Below are 19,461 nucleotides of genomic sequence, written 5' to 3'. Positions count from 1 at the left end.
CCCCAGTTCCTTTTTTCTGGCTACTCCAACAGTGGGTAGGAGGGTGGGTTTTGGAATGGAATGAACAACACATCTCAAAGGACAACAGTTACAAGAAAGTGAGTAACCATTTTTTTTCTTTGAGTGCTTTTTCATGTCAATTCCAATCAGGTGACTCCCAAACCCAAGTTCAGGAGGCGGGGTTGGAATTGTCTACTGATTGTAGCCCCATTCTACCAAAAGCCACATCATCTCTGGCCTGCTGGGTAATCATGTAGTGCGTGATGAAAGTGTGTATGGAGGACCACATCACCACTCTGCATATTTCCTGGGTGGGAACTTGCGCCAGAAACGTCGTTGAAGAGGCCTAAGCCCTGGTGGAGTGCGCAATGATCAGAGGAGCGGGCACCCCGCCAGGTTGTAGCACTCACAGATGCAGGATGTGATCCATGAAGAAATCCATTGAGAAGAGACAGGCAGACCTTTCATTCTGTCTGCACCTGCTGTGAATAACTGGACAGACTTTAGGGACGGCTTTGTTCTCTCAATGTAAAAGGCTAGGGTTCTGTGGGCATCCAATGAATGAAGCCTCTGCTCCCTGCCACTCGAGTGTGGCTTAGAATAGAATACTATGAGGAAGGTGTTCTGGTTAATGTGAAATTGGGAGACAACCTTTGAGAGGAAAGCCGGATGAGATCTAAGCTGCACCATGTCCTTATAGAACATGGTGTAAGGAGGCTCTGATGTTAAAGCCTTAAGCTCAGACACCCTCCTGGCTGAGCTTATCACTACCAGAAGTGCCACCTTGTATGAGAGACAGAGCAGGGAGCACATCACCAGTGTTCAAAGGGTGGACCCATCAGTTTGGAAAGGACCAGGTTGAGGTCCCAAGCTGGGATCAGTTGACTGACCTGTGGATATAGCTTGTTGAGACTGCTCAGAAAACGACTGACCATAGGGTTGGCAAAGACCAACCGGCCAGCGGTACCTGGATGGAAGGCTGAAATGGCGGCCAGGTGAACTCTTACTGACAACATGGACAGACCATGCTGCTTGAGATGGAGGAGATAATTCAATATAAGGGGGATAGTGGCAAGTGTCAGAGATGAATGATACTGTGCCGCCCAGATTGAAAAATCGCTTCCACTTGGCAAGGTAGGTCACCCTGGTGGACGGTTTCCTACTGCCAAGGAGGACTTGTTTAACCTGATCCGAGCAAGCATGCACCATCAGATTCAGCCATGGAGCTTTCACACTGTGAGGTGCAACAACTCGAGGTTCAGATGCTGAAGGCATCTGTGGTCCTGAGTTATTAAGTCCGGGAAGAACGGCAAGATGACTGGGACTCCCACAGACATTTCCAGGAGCAATGTGTACCAGTGTTGGTGGGGCCAGGCTGGAGCTACTAGTATCATCAAAGCTTGTTCCCTTCTTATTTTGAGTAGTACCTTGTGAATGGGTGGGGCCGGGAACACATAAAGGAGATGGTCTCCCTATGGGAAGTGGAACGCTTCTGCTAAGGAGCCCGGACTGTGGTTGCGGAAGGAGCAAAACTGCTGGCACTTCCTGTTGCATCGTGTGGCAAACAGGTCTATCTGGAGAAACCCTCACCATTGGAAAATGAATTTCATAACATCCGGGCATAGGGACCACTAGTGGCCATGGAACGACCTGCTAAGGTAGTCCGTCAACTCGTTCTGCACTCCAGGGTGGTATGATGCTTGCAAATGAATCAAATGCTCTACACAGAAGTCTCACAGCATGAGGGCTTCCTGGCACAAAGGAGAGGAGCGTGCATCCCCGTTTCTTGATAAAAAACATGATAGACAACACCATGGCGATAACTGATACACAACTCCCTGTTAGGTGGGCTCAGAAAGTCTGACACGCCAGGCGCACTGCTCTCAGCTCTCTGACATTGATGTGGAGAGCCAGATTCACTTGAGACCAGAGGCCTTGTGTCCTGAGGTCTCCTAAATGCACTCCCCAGCCCAAGTCTGATGCGGCCAATGAGAGAGTGGCTGGGGGTTGGCAAAGGGAACCCCTGCACACACCACCTGTGGGTCGAGCCACCACAGAAGAGAGTAGAGGACCGGGTGAGGCAGACTCACTACCCTGTCCAAACTGTCTCAAACTGGGCAATACACCGAGGCTAGCCACGACTGGAGTGGCCGAAGTCTGAGCCTGGCATGTTGCACCATGTAGGTGCATATGGCCATGTGTCTGAGGAGTCTTAGGGAATTTCATGCTGTGGTGGTGGGAAACTGCCTGAGACTCCAAATAGTGTCGCCCATGGTCCCAGCCTGGGTCGAGTCCAGAACTATCCCTATGAGCTCTATCCACTGAAGGGGGGATAGAGTCGACTTCCCCCATTTAGAAGAAGGCCCAGCTCATCTAACATCACTATGATGAATTCGACTGGAATTCTAGTGGAATGTGCCTCCTCTAGAAGCCTGGAGCAGCCCTTGATCAGCCACTTGTCAAGGTACGGGAACACCTGTACCTGGCGCCTGCGCAGAAATGCGGCCATGACTGCCATGCATTTGGTGAATACATGGGGCACTGCTGGTAGCCCGAATGGGAGGACTGTGAACTGGAAGTGGTTGTTGTTCACACAAATCTGAGCTATTTTCTGTGGGATGGAGTGATTACTATATTAAAGTATACATCCTTCAAGTCAAGGGTGGCATACTAGTCCCGTGGATCCAAGGAAGGGATGATGAAGGCCAATGAGACCATGCAGAACTTACCTTTCTTCATGAACTTGTTGAGTTCTCACAGGTCTTGAATGGGCCTTAGACCACCTTTGGCTTTCAGTATTAGGAAATACCGTGAATAAACCCCCCCCCCCCCCGCTCCTGTGCTACCTTTTCCACTGCCCCTAGCAAAAGGAGCAAGTGCACCTCCTGGATAAGGAGTTGCTCATGAGAAGGATCCCTGAAGAGGGATGGGGAAGGGGGATGAAAGGGCGGGAGGGCCGAGAATTAGAGTGAATATCCCCTTGCTACCATGCAGAGCACCCAATACGGTCCCACACAGGGTAGAAAGGGGCTAGATGGAACAAAAAGGTAAGCAGGGAGGATCCAGTCTCTGAACTGGTGCATTCTCCCGGCCTGAGGAGGGCTTAGACTGACCAGAGCCCTGGCCAGAGGAGAGAGGAGGTATTTTTCTTGAGTTCCTGTTCCTCCTATGCGACCCTTCCTGTCTCCCCTGCAGCTGATAATTCCTCATGGGTCGGGGAGGCCTGAAGTGCCTCCTCTGGGTCACAGGCGTGTGGAGGACCGAGGACTTCAGGGTGGCCCGAGAGTCCTTGAGGCTGTGGAGATGGGAATCAGTCTTTTCCGAAAACAGAGACTGACCCTCGAAGGGGAAATCCTGAATTGTGTGCTGCACCTCGTATGGTCGGCCCAAGACCTGCAACCAGGAACTCTTTCTCATAGCCACCCCTGAAGCAATGGTGCGAGAGGCCGCATACGCCGAGTCCAAGGCTGCCTGCAGGGACGCACGAGAAATCAATTTGCCTTCCTCTATAAGCACGGAAAACTCATCACGAGAGTCTGTAGGCAGGAGCTCTGTCCATTTTTCCATTGTCACGCTTCTCCCAGACATCAGAAGAGTAGCCACATTAAAGTTTTCCTGGCAAAAGAAATTACATTAGACCAGTGGTTCTCAAACTTATATGATCGGGCCCCCTTTCTTTGTGTCTGTAGTTATTTACAACCCTTTCCTTCCCGCCCTCCCCCCACACCAAGTATTATATTCTGCCACCCACCTCTGAGGGCAGAGCGGAGAGCAGCGGCTGCTGTGTGGGCGCCCAGCTCTGAAGGCAGGGCTGTGCCAGCAGCAAGGGAGGCAATGTGAAAAAATGAGATTAGTCAGTATCACTTTTCACAGTAGACTTAGCGCCCCATTGCCACGCTTACTTCTGCGCTGCTGCCACCCCACCACCTCCCACTGAGGGATGTGGGGAGTGTGGAGATCCTGAGCCCAGGCTGCGTCCCAGCGAGGGATTGGGGTGGGGAAGGAGGAGAGCTCAGGTGGCGGCGCTCCAGCTGTCCCCTTTATCCTTGCCACCTCCTGCATGAGCCCCACCAAGCCAGGTTGACAGCCAAAGCTCTTAAAACAGCTTGTGCCTCCCTTGACACATTCCAATTCCTCCTTTGGGAAGCCCGCCCCATAGTATGAGAACCACTGCATTATAGTGTCCTATGCCTGTGTTTCTCCTAAATCTGTTCCAAAGATCTCTAGCCTCATCCTTACATGATCAGAGCTGAAAGGGCTCCCAAACAATTGATCATTTAAGCCCCTATAGTAGCAACTGGAAAGCACATTGTTGTAGGAACTGAATTTTATAATGTACTATGAGAATTAATGTATGATTTGATTTCATCCTGCCAGCCACCCTTTTTGAATAGCAGAAAGGAATGACAGATCAGAACAATCCTTATGAGTGATTGTGGTCACCCTTTTGTTTTAGGATAAGTTATAATGTCTGCTATGGTTTCCTATATGTATTACAAATTAGATGCACTAGTTAAATATACATTTCTTTGTTTTAAGGTTTAATAAGTAAGAGAAAGGATTCTCTATTGTGTCTATGTTAAGTAGATTAGAGGAACATGGAAGGCTTGGGTCTCAATGTAAATTGTTTTGGTTATTGATTGTAAAACTTAGCAAGGTTTAATTTGCAATGCCTTTTTGTTCGATATAAAATACTATTGTTTGTATTTTCTCAATCTGTTTGTGTGAATGAGGAATATATGCATCAGAAAAAAATAAGGTGTGAAGGCCATTGTTATAGCCAGAGTCAAGGAAGAAGGAGTGAAGAGACTTCAAGGACATCAAAGAATCATCAACGCGCATCCATAATGAAGGGCAGATTGACGACCCTGAGGTGAAGGCTGGCACCCCTAAGGACAATTGATTACATCGGAACAATGGACAGGATGACCCTCTCGGAGGTGTATTGGAATGTTTACACCAATTAAGAAGTAACCAGTCACAAACTGACACAGCAAAATCCATAGATTTCAACAAAAGAAAAAACCTACAAGAACAGGGTGCTTGGCCATGGGACTTTGGGTTCGCCTTGCCACACTCCAGGAGCATCAGATCGCGACCGATAAAGCCCCACTTCCTTCTGCGACCAATCTGTCTGGCCACTAGATTGATCCGGACTCTGGATTGGTAACTATAAACATCACTGCAGGACTGTGTGTGTGTAAGTGTGTGTGTCTAAAAAGCATATACTAACTGTTGTATTTTCAGTAAATGCTGCATATTTACCTTCCTCTATAAAGATCCCGTGTGCTTTGTATGAGCATAACATTTTTGGTGGAGAATTGCAAAAGGGGGAAGAGTATATGCGCTGTAATTATTGACAATGCTGCTAAGTGATTGATCATTCAGGTGTGCACACCTCCGGTCATAGAGATACCAGGCAGTAAAAAGGGAACCAGGTATGATTAATATTGTTTTCACTGTTGGTATTTTATGAACTGAGAATGTGTTATGATTAAAGGTGTACACACCCTTGGTCGTAGCAGGGCTGAGAGACAGGAGAGAGGTTTAGCATCCCTCTTCCCACCCCAGACTGCTGGGGGGAAGTAATTGAAGGTGGGTATACCCCCGGTCGTAGAAGAGCCAGGCAATAGTGGGAGGATTAGAGTCCTCGCCCCGACCCGTCTGTCGGGGAAAACTAGAAAAAAAACTATAGGTGCATACCCCCTCGGCCGTAGCATGACTGAGCATAAGAGGAGAACTTAGGGTTTCTCGCTCTGCCCCTAGGAGGGGGTTTTATATTTGGTGTATGAACCCTCGGTGGCAGAAGGCTGAGCAATACAGAGGGAAGCTTAGCATCTCTCCCTCTGGCCCAGAGTGGGTTAAAATCTTAATCCCAAGCACTGGCATGGGCAAACATAAGATACAGATCTTGTTCTGTTAAACCAAACTCTGAAGGATATAGGAGTTTGGGCAGTGTAATATTTTTTGTGAGTGATATTGTGGTCATTTCACAATGTTGAAAGAAATGTTTAAGGAAAGGGACCAGGAAGGGTGGGGGCTAGCTGAGGAGCCCACCCTACTTGCTGAATTGGTAGTGGAACAAAGCTTGTGCCCATGGAAAGGAATGGTTCATTGGAAAAAGCAGGATCGGGCTCAGACAAGCAGGCAAGCAACAGATAAGACTTCCAACCTGCTTTTCAAGTTCTCTAAGGGCATAGTGGAAGGAGTAAGAAAAGCAGTAAGTGCAGGCATGAATCCCTGGGACAATACTTACAATGGTGAAATCTGAGTTGATAAAGGTGTCATTTTGGAAGATAAACAAGTGATTTAAGGAAAGAGTGAAAAGTTAACTCTACAGAGGCTGGAGAGAATTAAGCAGTTAAACTTTGTAAAAATGTTAAAAAGGACTATGTTAAAGAGAAATTTACAAAAAAGAATTCTTGGTTTCTTTGCAGCCATTCTGAAGGGAAAATGGGCCCTTTTCCAAAAGAATGTCTGTAAATAATCCAGGTAAAGAGACTATCTGATTGAAATCATTTGACTATTGAGAATTTAGTCAAATTTGCTAAAAGAACATAAGGGGTTGGGGGTTCTATTGGAACTTAACTGACCCAAATGTATGAAGGAAATATAATCTATGTACAGCTATGTAAAAAAGACAGAGCAGTGTAAAAGGAATATTAAGGAAAAGAAAAAGTGTATGTATCTATTTGCCTGTGAAAATATATGAGGTTCTAAGAACCTAAACCAACACATCTGGTTTGTAAAACTCTTGTTTTGTAGGTTTAAGATAATTTGGTTTTGTTTTGTTTTTAATGATGCTACTAAAAATCCATTTGACTCTTTAATTCAAAGTTGCAAAACTGACAGACCTTTTTGCAAGACCCAGGTAATTAGTGTTGTTTGGTTTTGGGATTTGGCATTTAACCCTTAAGGGGTAACTTGATTCTTTACAGAATTTAAAATGTTTTTAAATAAAGACCAAGTCATGGCTGCAGTACGGCTGCAGGATGAATAGGAAATCAGGAGAACAGGAAGAGATTCTGGATTCTTTTTGTTTGTTTGTTTTTTGTAACAAAATAGCAGATGAGTGCTGTCGTAAAAGAATAAGAAATTAAAAAAAAAAAAGCAGTGCCCCTCTGAAGCAACAGCAGGGGTGAGGTGCACAAAACAAAAAGAAGCAATGGCCTTAAGGTGGATCTGTGTAATCACACTGTCACTTTGATAAGGGTACATGAAAACTCTGTAAGAACAAAAGAAACAGTTACACCTTATGTAAACAATTATATGTATAGAAGTTAAACTATAGAAGGAATGTGCATTTTCCCCAGGACATGTGCAGTGTAGTGAAAGACATGCAAACGAAACATGCTACTTAATTAAAATCCTATTAGGGCTACAAAGGAGCCACAATAGATTGTGTTTTCTTTCTCAGATCTCTGTGTGTTTTGGAAGCAAGAGTTAAAGGTAATCAAACTCTGGTAAAAGTTAATTGTGTCTGCTGATGGCTTTGAATCCAAAAGCCAAGTCTGTGTTGATGCAAATTACCTAACTGATTGATGAAGGAGAGAACTGCCAGCACAAAGGAGCTACAGATAAAGGACATACCTGGTCAGCAAACAAATTGTCTAATTAAAAGGCATGGTATAACAAGATACCTTTAATTGAAATAAATTTAATGTTAATAAGTACCCCTGTAACCAGGGCCGGCTCCAGACCCCAGTGCGCCAAGCGCGCGCTTGGGGCGGCAACCCGCGGTTGGGCGGCAGGCAGCTCCGGTGGACCTCCCGCAAACGTGCCTGCGGGAGGTCCGCTGGTCCCGCGGCTCTGGCGGAGCATCCACAGGCACATCTGCAGGAGCTCCACTGGAGCCGCGGGACTGGCGACCGCCAGAGTGCCCCCCGCGGCATGCCGCCCTGCTTGGGGCAGCGCAAATCCTAGAGCCGCCCCTGCTTGGAACACAAAATGTTTTGGGTAATATCAGGAAACACTAAGGTTTTAATACACTTGCTAAAACAATGAAAAATATCATCTTTATGATGTTTCTAGCATAGTAAGGCCAGACCTTTTAATTGGGAAAATTGTTGTTAAAATCACACACCAACAGGCTCTGGAAGCAAAGATATGGAAAGTTAGCCCACTCCCCATATTGCACATGGGATCATTCTGGTTGCCCCGAACCTCAAGCCAGAGGGCTGGGGAGGGAGGGAAGCTATTGGACACCAGAAGTTGTATGAAGTGGACTCCTCAAAAGTGGGTATGCTTACGCATGCCTGTTGCTCCAAAGCCCTGTAGTAAAAACATTTCACTAGGATCCTGTATGTGGAATGTATTGGATAATGAGACCAAAGTACTGTATAATGGGCTATGTGTATGTGTTAATTCTTGGGAAAAAGTGTTTTGAAAGAATGGAAGTGTTAGCAACCTTCCAACAGACAAATGTAAATGTAATGTCAGTACTATGTTTGCCAATAATCACATTTACTATTTGCCACAACCAAAAAAGATTCAACTTACTGTAAGCATTCATTTAGCTGAGTTCTCTATCAATCTTGGCACTGAATGGCAGAAAGTTACCAATCATCTGTTAAAAGGTAAAAAGGCAACATAGTTCCTAGAAAAATCAAAAAGGCAATGTGGGAAACCGAACCACTCACATTATACATGCAAATGGGGACATGTTAAGAATTGCCACTGCAGAAAAACATAACAGCTTACCATCGGTATCAAGAACAGGGTGCTTAGCCATGGGACTTTGGGTTCGTCTTGCCACACTCCAAGAACATCAGATCGCGACTGATAAAGCCCTGCTCCCCTCCACGACCAATCTGGCTGGCCACTAGATTGATCCAGACTCTGGACTGGTAACTATAAACATCACTGCAGCAGAGAGAGCGAGAGAGTGAGTGTAAAAGCATATACTAACTGTTGTATTTTCAGTAAATGCTGTATATTTACCTTCCTCTATAAAGATCCCGTGTGCTTTGTATGAGCATAACATTGTGATACAGTTCACATACTTCACCTCCTGGGAATATTTGATACTGCTCAGTGAAAACATGTATTTATACATATTTATTCCCTTGTATTACACATTGAGGAAGTTTAATCATTCAGACTGCCTTGTGACCACACTAAATACAGTTTACCTGTATTCTTACAGAAGTTTTGTAAATTACTAATCTAGGGCCAGGATGATCATTAACAGGTGAGTGCTCTACAATTAAGATGAAATTCAGCCACATGTTGGTCTTGGGGAGGTACAGATGAAGGGAGATTCTGAACCAGCGACATACAAGATGGCGTATTGGGGGCTGTCAGGATTGGTCCAGAGGGATGGGCTACTGCATTTCCACTTACATGGAACCAGGGGGTAAAGGAATAGGCCACTGGTTGAAAAAGCAGCTGAGAATTTTGGGAGCTTTGTTGATTGTCACATCCCCCCCTTCATGGCGTTCCCTGCAGAAAGTGTGTGAGTGTTTGTTTTGGAGAAGGAGGGGGGCAATGCTGACTTTCACCCTTATACACAAAGTGTTTGATACGTTACATGTGTCCGCCAAGTCTAACAGTTCTTTACGACTCACATATAGTGGGTATATCACCTGACTCCAGTATCGCCTTGTTTTTTCTTAGCTAGCTAGTTCATTTCTTTCTTCACAACTCATATTGCTAGTATGAATAACATCATAATATTTTTACTTAAATTATTATAGTACACATACTCTATGTATCTTTACCTGGAGGGATAGGTGGTCTAAGCATCAAGTTGGAACAGGGTGGACTCTGCCCTTCAACTTTCTAAGCTGCAAATACATTGAGTTCCAGACTGTTTGAAGAACTTATTGTTAAACATCAATATTGGGGTAACACCTAGACACCAACCAGGTCAGGATTTCACTGTGAAAGACACTGTATCCACATATAAATGTGCTACCTCAAAGAATTAAATTTGTAATAAATCCTTAAAAACAAAGGTCCTGACTTATTTATCTGGTTATTAAAGGTACCATAGCACTTTTTATATGGGTACGGGTTTGCCTCTGGTGAACTCGGCCAAAGTGTCCCCTCCTCACACTAAAAAAAACAGGAGTACTTGTGGCACCTTAAAGACTAACAAATTTATTGTAGCATGAGCTTTCGTGAGCTAAAGCTCACTTCTTCGGATGCATAGAATGGAACACACAGACAGGAGATATTTATACATACAGAGAACATGAAAAGGTGGAAGTATGCATACCAACAGGCAGAGTCTAATCAATTGAGATGAGCTATCGTTAGCAGGAGGAAAAAAAACTTTTTGAAGTGATAATTAAGATGGCCCATAGAAGGTGTGAGGAGAACTTAACATAGGGAAATAGATTCAATTGGTGTAATGACCCAACCATTCCCAGTCTTTATTTAGACCACAGTTAATGGTATCTAGTTTGCATATTAATTCAAGTTCAGCAGTCTCTCTTTGGAGTCTGTTTTTGAAGTTTTTTTGTTGCAAAATTGCCACCTTCAAGTCTGTCACTGAGTGGTTAGGAAGGTTGAAGTGTTCTCCCACTGGTTTTTGAATGTTATGATTCCTGATGTCAGATTTGTGTCCATTTATTCTTTTGCGTAGAGACTGTCCGGTTTGGCCAATGTACATGGCAGAGGGGCATTGCTGGCACATGATGGCATATATCACGTTGGTAGATATATGCCTTTTCATGTTCTCTGTATGTATAAATATCTCCTGTCTGTGTGTTCCATTCTATGCATCCGAAGAAGTGAGCTTTAGCTCACGAAAGCTCATGCTACAATAAATTTGTTAGTCTTTAAGGTGCCACAAGTACTCCTGTTTTTTTTGCGGATACAGACTAACACGGCTGCTACTCTGAAACCTCCTCACACTGTTGTGCAGTATGTTTTCGTCTAACTGGCTGCTGCCTAGAGCTGGGTGAGAAAAAGTTTTCCCAACCTGTTAAGATGATTGAGATTTCAAAAATAACTTGTTCTGCTTTGGAATGAACCTGACATTTTTTTAAATTGCACAAAACACTAAAGAGACTAGTCCCCAGTTTGCATAGCTAGTAGCCCAGTAGTCATGGCATTCAGCTGGGATGTTTGAGACCCAGGTTCATGACCTTGCTCTGCCTGGTTCTGAGTAGGGACATGAACCTGGATCTCAAGCATCTCAGCTGGATGCCCTACCCACCATCGACTAGTCTGGGGTAGGTCCTCTCGTTTCGAGCAGAAAATCCATCGCGGACTCGAGACACCTTCCTTTAAAAAGCTTAGTTGATACATATATTCCTGAGAAAAGTTTTGATGAAACCAAAACAATTCCTGACCAGCTGTACTGCTGCCCTCCCATTTCACAACATGCTGCATTTTAGAAGCATTGTATGTGCTTAGGATTGGATCTGAAGCCCACTGAAATCATTGGAAAGATTCCCATTAATAGCAACAGGTTCTGGAGCAGGCCCTTAGTACTGCATCCAGCTGCCACTGAAGTCCAGGAGAGTCTTTCTATTGATTTCAGTGGGACAGGGACTGATCACTTAAGGCCCTGATCCTGCAAATGCTTATGTGTTTAATGTTACCCGTATGAGTACTCCAATTGACTTTAAGGCAACTTCGAAGCTATGCAGAAGGGACTACTATGTACATGGATAAAGATAAGCAAGTACATAGTGTTTTCAGGAGTAGGAAAAGTGCTTTGGGTTCATTAAATTTAAAATGTGAGGTATACATGTAAAGCATTTCTCTTCCTTAGCACTTTTCCAGAAGTGTCCACCTGACTTTTACCAGCAGCTAGCAATACTCAGAAAGTAGGGAAATCTCTCTTAATTTTATTGGAGAAAGAAGAAGCACAGCACTATCATTAGCTTCCATCGCATCCTTAATTCAATCATTTTATGAGTTATATCTGTAGTTTTGACCATTCAGATAGAGTATCAAAGATTTTACTATCCTGTATCTTATTCTCATAAGCAAAAAAACCAAAAAGCCTCTTTCATTTGTGTTACATTTATATCCCTTCTCAAAGTGAATTATGGAGCCAAATTCTCTGGTAGTGTAAATGGACAGAACTTCACTGAAGTCAATGGAGTGCTGACCATTTACACCAGCAGAGAATTTGGCCCTAAATATGCATATGCCGCAGCTGGTTTTCATTATTTCTCTGTAACACTGCTGATTTCAGTAATCTCTGATCATTGTCTGCTTTGTTACTCAAGCATTTACATACATACACCACATCGTACACCTCAGTTTCATTTTATATATTGAGGTTGTTCTCCCTCAGTCTTCACAAGCCTTTAAAAGTACATTTTCACTCTGGTAATGATATCTATAAAGTAGCTACATAAATATTTCCTAGTTCTATTTTTGTGGCATTATAGTCCAATATTTTTTAAGCAGATCATTGTCTATGTTCAGTTTGTGTAAAATAAAGAATGTTCCATTTAGTATTTTCCTTCTAAGAAAGAACTTCAGTTCAGGATCTTAGCATATGCTTTTTTTTAGGAAATCGGGGGGGGGGGGGGGGGGAATGAAGATTTACTCCCTTTACCACCACATGAAATTACCACTTTCTTCTGTAAAGCCTTTTTATCATACACAACCTTTTATTACCAATAGGGGGAGAGGGAGAAGGTCATGTATATACACTTTATATACAGCCTGCAGTGTTGTGACAGCTTTTTCTTTCAGCCAGTGGTCCAGGATAATCATGAAAGGATCACCCATCTGTTCTTGCCATGTGGCAGTGCACGTTAAGTAAGGAGATATTATAGATCATAGCTTCCTGCAACTCTTGTTTCTGATGTTCTCTCATTAATTTAAAAGTCATATTATTATCCTTCTCAGTTAGTAGGTTGAGAAGCCTGGAAGGTTCATGAAGGTGACCTACATTGAAATGTCCAAGTTAGGACCAGTTGTCTGAGGCAGAAGGAAATGGTTTATTTTATTTTTGTATTTATAGTCCTCCCAGTAAATGAAAAAGGACAGGTAGTACCTGAAAAGAAGGAAAAAAAGGGGTGGGGGGGGAGAAAGGGTGGAAGACATGCACTGAGATGAATTTTCATGATTAGTCAGTGTTTAAAAAACAGTTTTCTTTAGTCTGTATGAATTATGATGAATTATCAGTGCCAAGTATGTGTGAACAAAAGATTTTTCATTACTCACCTGCATTTTCTTGCTTGTGTATAATTCTTCATTTGTGATATCATCGTTTGCTGTGGAGGCTATAATTAGGAATGAAATGTGCTTTTTTTAAATAAAATGATCATAGCAAACTACCTGTTTTGGTCAAACACTGAAAAATGCAGTCTTTTAAAAATAAATGGAGGTTTTCTTCTTGTGTTTCTGTTACTGTACAGATTGCTCAGTTTATAAGCTTACTTAAAAAATATTCAGTAAAGAGGAATTCAATACTGGTCTTCAAAAAAACTCAGAGATACTCTGTGGCAATTGATCTAATACAACTTTTACCTCAGCATTGTTTATGAAATTGTGCCAATACCAGTACTGACAGCTGTATTGAAAGAACATTTGCACACTGTGGGTGAGATTGTCACCCAGAGTAGCCCCACTGAAACTAGTGTGCTAGCTGAGACTTGGACTAAAAATTTTGTGGAGGCTATCCAGATTTTGGTCAGGATGCACAGGAATAACTGGGGCAATGCACTTGCTAACTCCCTTCCCAGAGCAGATGGATGGGGAACATGCAGGCACTTCGTTCCCCCATTTTCCATATAGTTGTTGGCAGATGAGCCAGCATGCAAGTGTCATAATTTACTGCTTGTGTAGGCCAGTCAGTCCACCAACATTTCCATCCCTCCACCCAACTTAGGGACAAAGGAGAAAGCAAGAGAGAAATTGTGATTAAGAAATGTAGCTGAGTTATGCCACCGCTTTACTCCTCAGGTGATATAGTTTACACACCACCCCTTGGCATAGGTCTTCCCTAAAGAAGTCATTTAGCTCTCTGGAGCTAACTGTGGAGCAAAGTACTACATATACATGTAGGATGGCCCAATCTGGTTTATGTAATTTCTGGATTTAGTGACTATGGCAGTTGTAGGTTTGATAGCATAGTGTAAAAGATTCAGGATTCAATGTTTATGGGGCATAGTTGTCTAAAGTTTGGCTGGGTGTGACCCCCCTCACCATTTTAGAAAATTTAGTAACGGTCCAACCAACTCGCTTTGTTTATGCCTCAAACCTTCACTCAGGAGGAGAAAAACTCCTCAAGGTATAAGACTCACTGAGATACTGGTGAATGCTTTCCTGTCAGGAAGGAGTTTGTAATTGTGAGAGACAGGCAGGCCCTATAAACCCTCTGGAGTCTGAGGATCTAGAAGAAAATTCTCTTGAGCTGCTAGTACAACAGTAGTTCTGTGATAGCGGAGACAAAAGAGGTATCTTGAAAATAAGCTCCCACCATCAGTATGATTTCAGCCTCATCACAGATTCCTACTTTATGGCAGAGGAGGGTCAACCAGTCTTCTATAACCACACCCTGCTTCTTTGAAAGGTGATTGGCCATGTGGGATTTATCAAAGCCATCTATGCACAACATGACATGTTAAATACAGCTGCTGCCTAAGCTGAAACAGTGGGCACTTCTACACATGTAATCAGTGCTTTGACCACTGGTTATAGGATTCTGAATAATGTACTCCCACAATTGGCCAAGATGCACCACACTACTGCCTCTACTGCTCTGGAAAGCCCCAAGAAACAAAAAAAAGATATGCTTCAGCATTTGCTATCATGGACCTGCAACATCTATCAGCTCCCAAATGACATCTCCTGCCCCACAGAAAGAGACAATAAGTGCATTTTAGCTCTGAATACATTCAACAAGAGCCCCTAGAAGTGGGTGTCCTGATACTTAGAGCCTCACCCTATTCCAGTTGGTTGAGTTATGTACTTGGTGGCACTCCCTGCTGTTGGACTCTCTTTGGCAAATGATATGTTTGAAGGTACTTCTGCAGCTCCTGTTTTGCCTTCTGAGCAGTACGCGCCTCCCAGAGCATCATGGGACAGAGCTGGTGCCAAGGAACAAGACCAAAATCACCATTATTCCTCATACCAACCTGGTGACCTGCTGCCAGTCACACCATTTTATGAATACTTCCTATAGGCTGCCATTGTGGACTGGATTACTGGTCTCAGTCTCGCTATCAGTAGAGAATTCCAATATAAATACATTTCCCTTTTAAAATTACTACAGGCCAAATACAAAATAAGAATGGTGTTTCAAATGAATTACAGGAGCTAATAGATGTACAAGGCTACCTAGCTTCCAGTCAGACAGTGACAGGGCATAGGTTAAGGAGAAACTTTTTTTATCCTTATTTTTCCTGATAGACCTGAAAGCACAACTGAAATCCAGTCTGTCTCTCTCTCTAACCCTCTCTCTCTCTAACCAGCTGTGCTTCTGAGGAGCTGGATTGAGTTGCCTGGATCGGCTATTCACAAGCCTTAGTCAATGAGAGAGACCAGGAGAACTATCACGCCACTTGCCCCATGTGTCCCGTGATGAACAAGTCTCCAACTCCAAATACACCCCTGGACAACCACCTGAAACAGTTTGTGGATGTCCAATAAAAGTAAAAACCTTCACACAAAGCCTGTACAGAGTTCACAAACACAAAAAAGGGCCTAAGGACATAGGCGGCAGGTTTGTATAATTTTTGGTGGGGCCCAAAATGGTGGTGCCCCCCCACTCCCGCCCTGTAAGCCGATATAAAATGAAGCTACAACGCGTCAGTGCCACAAGATTACAAGGTTGGAGAAGGGGTAGGGGGTTCCAGGGGCCAGTCAAGGGACAAGGAGCAGGGGGGTTGGATGGGGCAGAGGTTCGGAGGGGCAGTCAGGGGACAGGCAGCAATTGGATAGGCATGGGAGTCCAGGGGGTTTATCAGGGGACAGGTAGGGGGTGGGGTCCTGGGGGGAAGTTGGGTGGGGTCTCAGGAGGGGGCTGTTGGGGACAAGGAGAAGGGAGGCTTAGATAAGGGCTGGGGTCCCAAGGGGCAGTTAGGGGCAGTTGTCTCGGGAGTGGGTAACGGGGGACAAGGACCAGTGGTGCTTAGATAGGGGGTGGGAGTCCTGGGGGGCAGTTGGGGCAGGGGTCTGGGGAGGGGGCAATCAGCGGCCAGGGGCTGGGATTCAAAGGGCTCTGAGCTACTGGCAGCCGCGGGGAGCCCTGAGCCCTTTAAATCCCAGCCGCCGCGGCTGGGATTCAAAGGGCTCTGGGCTCTCTGCCCCTGCGGGCAGCCCAGAGCCCTCCGATTCCCAGCCGCGGCTGAGATTTAAAGGGCTCTGGGCTCCCCGCGGTTGCAGGCAGCCCGGAGCCCTCTGATTCCCGGCCGCAGCTGGGATTTAAAAGGCTCTGGGCTCCCCGCAGCAGCAGGCAGCCCAGAGCCCTCTGATTCCCAGCCGCGGCTGAGATTTAAAGGGCTCTGGGCTCCCCGCGGTTGCAGGCAGCCCGGAGCCCTCTGATTCCCAGCCGCGGCTGGGATTTAAAGGGCTCTGGGCTCCCCGCTGCTGCCGGCAGCCCAGAGCCCTCTGATTCCCGGCCGCGGCTGGGATTTAAAGGGCTCTGGGCTCCCCGCGGTTGCAGGCAACCGGAGCCCTCTGATTCCCGGCCGCGGCTGGGATTTAAAGGGCTCTGGGCTCCCTGCCGCAGCGGGCAGCCCAGAGCCCTCTGATTCCTGTCTGCGGCTGGGATCTAAAAGGCTCTGGGCTCCCCGCAGCAGCGGGCAGCCCAGAGCCCTCTGATTCCCGGACGCGGCTGGGATTTAAAGGGGCGAAACCTAGCTCCAAATATTGGTGGAGCAGAGCCCCTGATTTTGAATATTCCTGGGGCTTTAGCTCCACGAGCCCATATAAGTTGGCGCCCATGCCTAAGGAATCACGAAGGAACTGTAGGGGATACGTTCAATCTCAAACTAAGCTTGGTTTCAAGCTTTTTAAGTGGTTTAAGCCAATTTGCATAGTGCTGCTTTTCAAGGCCTCGATCCATCAGAACACGTAAGCACATGCTTAACTTGAAGCACATGCTCAGTGCCACTGACTTCAATGAGAATATATATGTGCTTACATGCTTGCTGGATTGGGGCCTAACCTTCAGGACCCTGCTACATACACCTCTACCTCGATATAACACTGTTTTGGAAGCCAAAAAATCTTAGTGCGTTATAGGTGAAACTGTGTTATATTGAACTTGCTTTGATCTACTGGAGTGCGCAGTCCCGCCCCCCTGGAGCACTGCTTTACTGCGTTATATCCAAATTCGTGTTATATTGGGTGGCGTTATATCGAGGTAGCAGTGTACTACAATTCCAGATACTCATCAGGGTCTTAAAAGACAGAAATATTTTGTCTCAATATTGTTTTGCAAGAAAACCCTCTCCAAAAGCTAGCTTTCACTGATCAAAGAATACAATTTATCTGCAGGGTATATGAAAATGCAGCTGCACACTGGGAGTCAATCTAGAGCAGGTGTGGACAAAATATGCCCTGCCAGGATCTTTAGCTGCACCCTCGCGATCTCTGGGATGCTAAAAGTCCCATGGCGCAGCAGGGTGCTCAGGCAGGCTGCCTGCCTGCTTGCCATGGCCCCATGCCGCTCCCAGAAGCGGCCAACTCCTGCTGGCATGTCTCTGTGCACTCCTGGCAGGGGGAGGAGGGAAGGCGGCTATGCACGCTACCCCCACCTCCAGCACCATCCTCACTGATCCCCTTGGCAGGAAACTGGCCAATGGGAGCTGCGGGGCAATGCTTGTGGGTGTGGGCAGCACACAGAGACCCGCTGTCCCCTTAGCCCCAAGGGCCATGCGGAGACGTGCCACAGTGCCAGAAGGCCACCACTTCTGGGAGTGGCATGGGGCCACTGCATGCAGGCAGCCTGCCTGAGCGCCCCACTGCACTGCCAGCTGGGAGCCGCCTGTGGTAAGCACCTCCTGGCCAGAGCCTGCACCTTGCACACCCTCCCGCACCCCAATCCCCTGCCCCAGGTCAGAACCCCCTCCTGCACCCCAATCCCCTGCCCACAGCCCCCTCCTGCACCAAACTCCCTCCCAGAGCCCACACCCTTCACCCTCTCTGCACCAGTCCAGAGCACCCTCCTGCACCCAAAATCCCTCCCAGACCCTGCACCCCCTCCTGCACCCCAATCAGTTGCCCCAGGTCAAAACCCCCTCCTGCACCCAAACTCTCTCAGACTGTGCCCCCTCTCCTGCACCCCAATCCCATGCCACAGCCTGGAGCCCCCTCCGGCACCAAACTCTCTCCCAGAGGCCACACCTCTCACCCTCTCCTGCACCCCAACACTCTGCACTAGTCTGGAGCTCCTTCCTGCACCCAAACTCCCTCCCAGAGTCCACATCCCCTCCATTAATATAGTAGAAATGCACGGCCCGTGACGACTTACCAAAATTCGTGGAGTGGACCCCTGATCTAGCGCTAAAGAGAGCAATATACCATAATAATCACTTTGTTGAGATATCTGGATGGTATCATGTCAGACTAGTTACGTGTTGTTATAATTTGTGACAAGAGCCAGAATAAATCTGCAATCATGGATTTTCTATAAAATCCAGCCTCATTCAGTTCTCTTGCTTGGGGGTGGGGGTGGGGGTGGGGGTGGAGGGGAAGAACTGAAAGCTAGATGTGTATAATGTGTGTGTGCTATTTGCATTTTTCATGTTCATTGTAAAGACAGGGGTTTTATTTTTCTGCAATGGAACAGATCAAAGTAGCTTAAGGAGCTAGTGCTGCACTCAAATTTCACTAAAATTGTGTTTGACCTTAAAGAGCATAATGTTCTTCAGTAAACAGCTTGTTAATTCTATACAGAAATAATTTGCAATATGAATGTTTTTCCTGAAGAATGTGTTCTATGATTTATTATCAAAGACTTAGGGACAATAGCAACGTGTGGGAATTGTTTTATGAGCACAATATAATCACCAGAGGGCACACTTATTTACTCTTCTACATTTCACTGAATATTTACTTTCTTTTCTAAACCTTTGTTTTTACAGGAAGCTGAACATAAATATAACTATAGATGCCACTATTGGAATATAAATTAGGATTTGAAATCTAATCTGTGTTTAAGGACCTTATTTTCAGTTTTTGGCATCTGTTTGTGTGGGCAAGATTGCATATACATGTGCATATGCCTGAACGTTGCCTACTAAAGACCTATGCATGCATTTGAACAATTCTAACACTTGAGACATGCTTTGTGTGCGCATGCAGGTGGTGGCGCCTGCAAACTTGCAACATAGGTGGAGGCCAGGGTGAACATAGAGACCCCATATTCAATTTGTAACACTAATTGTTAAATGTTTTTGCAAATGTATTTATAGAAACAATGGATTGTGGCTGTTTGTATTGAGTTTCGTGATCTTAATCAGGTCACCTGATATGCATATAGCTGCCACCATCAAAACTTGCACACTTGTTTGCAATCTCAGAACTGTTGAGTATTAA

General features: G+C 45.4%; 1 long non-coding RNA gene across 1 annotated transcript; it reads right to left on the bottom strand.

The window, feature by feature from the left end:
• Positions 1–3,002: 3,002 nt before the first annotated feature.
• On the bottom strand, positions 3,003–8,841 carry LOC123344736. Its single transcript, XR_006572639.1, has 3 exons — positions 8,701–8,841; positions 8,500–8,566; positions 3,003–3,615 (listed from the first exon to the last, which is right to left on the bottom strand). It is a non-coding gene; the product is annotated as an uncharacterized LOC123344736 (long non-coding RNA).
• Positions 8,842–19,461: the final 10,620 nt, after the last annotated feature.

This window comes from Mauremys mutica, chromosome 11 (assembly GCF_020497125.1).
Source record: "Mauremys mutica isolate MM-2020 ecotype Southern chromosome 11, ASM2049712v1, whole genome shotgun sequence".
NCBI classification, from domain to species: domain Eukaryota; kingdom Metazoa; phylum Chordata; order Testudines; family Geoemydidae; genus Mauremys; species Mauremys mutica.
The sequence above is the reverse complement of the archived record's forward strand: the minus strand, read 5'-3'. Positions and strand labels throughout refer to the sequence as shown.